Below are 3409 nucleotides of genomic sequence, written 5' to 3'. Positions count from 1 at the left end.
AACTAAAATGGATGTTGTATATCATTATTTCAGAGTTAGTTGCAGTTTCTACTTCCTTAATTCCTTTTTTGAAAAATAGATTAATTCTACAAAAAGTTTTTTCCAGCTTTATTGAAAAATAATTGACATATTGTAATTTGTAAATTTAAGAAATGATTTCTTATAACACTGCAAACTTTAACATTGTGTGAATTTTGTACAATTTGATAAATTGGCATACATCTGTATTGCAATATAATCTACATAAAAATGTTAATACATCTACTATCTCATATAGTTGCCACTGTTTTTTATGCATGTATGGTAAGGAATTTTAAGATCTACTCTCTTAGCAACTTTTATGTATATAGTACAGTAGAGATGAACTTCAGAGGTCTTGTGGGATTTGTTCCAGACTGCCTCAATAAAGCGATTATTTCCATTAACTAAGTCAAATCATTATTATTTTTTTTGGTTTCCCAGTGCATATAAAAAATAAACACTATACTGTACTGTTCAAAAGCATTATGTCTTTAAGGAAAAACAATGTATATACCTTAAGTAAATTAGTTCTGAGATTTCAGTGGGTCATAATTACTGATCACAGATCACCATAACAAATACAATAATAATGAAAAAACTTGAAATATTGCAAGATTTACCAACATGTGACAGAGAGACACAAAATGAACAAATGTTTAGAAAAATGGTGGCAGCAGACCTATTTTATACAAGATTGCTATAAACTTTCAACTTGTAAGAATGTGATATATGCAAAGTTTAATAAAGGGAAGAACAATAAAAAGTATGTATATATTATTAACTATGATCATCATGCTGTACATTAGATCCCCAGAACTTTTTCATATTATAGTTGCAAGTTTGTACCCTTTGACCACCTTATTCCACCCCAGGTTCACCTCCTGTCAACTCAACTCTAAGTTTCCATTAGTTTGCTTTTCCTTCAGATTCTGTATGTAAGGGATATCATAATACATAAATTAAAAAAAATATATAAAATCTTTGAAATATTTCAATTAGTATAATACCTTCAAGATCCATCCATGCTGTTGTAAATGGCAGTATTTCTTAATTTTTCATGGTTAAGTAGTATTCCATAGTATATATTTACCATACTTTTTTATTCATTCATCCATTAATGGATACTGAAGTTATTTCCATCTCTTGCTTAGAGTTAATAATTTTATAATGAACATAAGAGTGCAGATATGTCTTCGAATAGTGACTTCGTTTCCTTTAGATATATACCTAGAGGTGGGATTACTGAATCATATGGTAATTTTACTTTTAATAATATGAATAATCTCCATACTGTTTTCCATACAAATTTATATCCCTATCACAGTGCATAAGTTCCGCATTTTACCCAATATTTACCAAAATTTGTTAGTTTTATTTTTTTTTGGTAGTATATATTCTAATAGGTAGTAATATCTTGCTGTGTTTTTCAGAGGTAAACAACAACAACAACAACATAATGACTTTGCCCTGAGTTTTTACGTTGAGCACTTTTTAATGCTCCTGTTGGTCATTTATATAACTTTTTTGAAAAAAAAAAAGTCTATTGTGATACTTTTGCTATTTTTTTAATTATATATTATTTTCTATTTGTATCTGTTGGTTATTAACCTCTTTTCAGATATAAGATTTGTAAGTATTTTCTTCCATTCTGTGGATTGTGTTTTTCATTCTTTCTCTCTCTTTTTTTTTTTTTTTTGCAATGCAGAAACTTTAGTTTAATGTAATACCATTTATTTATTTTTGCTTCTTTTGCTTGTGTTTTTGGTCTGGTATCCAAAAAATTATTGGCAAGACCAATGTCAAGGAGAATTTTTCCTATGTTTTCCTTTAGGAAATTTAGTTTCATGCATCACATTTAAGTCTTTAATCTATTTCAAGTTAAGATTTATGAGTAATATAAGGTTCCAGTTTCATGCTGGTTTATGTGACTATTCAGTTTTAAATATCATTTATTGAACAGACTATCTTTACCCATTATATATGTTGGCCCCTGTCAAATATTAGGTGACTGTATGAAAGGATTTATTTCTGGACTCTCAATTCTGTTCTACTTGTTTATGGGTCTGTTTTTATGCCAGTATACTTTATTGTTTTGAGCATGAGGGCTTTGTAGTATAGTTTCCAATCAAGAGTGTAATTGCGCTTCTTTATTCTTTCTCAGAACTGCTTTAATTATTTGTTGTCTTTTATGGTCTCATATAAATTTTAGGATTCTTTACTTCTGTAAAAACACAATATTGGGTTTTTTTTTTAAAGATTATTTATTTATTTATTTTACTGAGAGAGATGACAAGCAGGCAGAGAGGCAAGCAGAGAGAGAAGAGGTAGCAGCTTCCTGCTGAGCAGAGAGCCTGATGCAGGGCTCGATCCCAGGACCCTGGGATCATTACCTGAGCCGAAGGCAGCGGCTTAACCCACTGAGCCACCCAGGCGCCCCTAACATTGGATTTTTGATAGGAATTGAATTTACAGATGGTTTTCGGTAGTATAGACATTTTAACAATGTTAATTCTTACCATTCATAAATATGAGCTATCTTTCCATTTATGTCTCCTTCAATTTCTTTATCAATGTCATAGTTTATGGGGTACAGATCTTTCATCTTCTTAGTTAAATCTTTTCCTAAGTATTTTATTAGTTTTGATGCTATTGTGAATTAGATTGTTCTCTTTATTTTTTTTCAGACAGTTCATCATTAGAGTGTTAAAATGCTCCTGTCTTGTGCTTACTTTGGCAGCACATATACATATAAAAATTGGAATGATGCAGAGAAGATTAGCTTGATCACTGAACAAGGATGACATGAAAAACTGGGAAGCATTCCATATAAAAGAAAACTTAACAAAACAAAATTCTTGTCTTTTATATATTGATCTTGTATTTGGCAGCTTTACTAAATTTGTTAATTCAAAATTTTTTGTGAATTTTTTAGATTCTTTTACATGTAAGTTCATGTTATCCAAAAAAAGAAAATTTTACTTCTTCCTTTTTTTTTTTTTTTTTTTTTTTTTTTTGAGTCTTTTATTTCTTTGTGTTCCTTTTTTCTCTGGCTAAGACATCCAGTACTATGTCAAATGAGAATAGTGAAAGTGGACACAATTGTCTTTTTTCTGATCTTTAAGGGGAAAACTTTCAAACTTTTTTGATTGAATATGAGATTAGGTCTGGGCGTGCAATATGTGTTTTTTCTTTAATGGATTTTTTAAATTATTTTTTTTTTTTTGATTTTTTATAAACATATAATGTGTTTTTATCCCTAGGGGTACAGGTCTGTGAATCACCAGCTTTACACATTTCACAGCACTCCATCCATCACTCACCATAGCACCTGCCCTCCCCAATGTCCATACCCCCACCATCCTCTCCCAACACACCTCCCCCCAGCAAC

General features: G+C 30.3%; 1 non-coding gene across 1 annotated transcript; it reads left to right on the top strand.

Moving 5' to 3' along the window:
• The first annotated feature begins 2742 nt into the window (after positions 1-2742).
• Positions 2743-2853, top strand: LOC123394071. Its single transcript, XR_006608836.1, has one exon. It is a non-coding gene; the product is annotated as a U6 spliceosomal RNA (small nuclear RNA).
• Positions 2854-3409: the final 556 nt, after the last annotated feature.

This window comes from Mustela putorius, unplaced genomic scaffold (genome assembly GCF_011764305.1).
Source record: "Mustela putorius furo isolate JIRA1106 unplaced genomic scaffold, ASM1176430v1.1 tig00001310_pilon_pilon_pilon, whole genome shotgun sequence".
Classification (NCBI taxonomy): Eukaryota; Metazoa; Chordata; class Mammalia; order Carnivora; family Mustelidae; genus Mustela; species Mustela putorius.
This window is presented reverse-complemented; position numbering and strand designations above follow the sequence as displayed.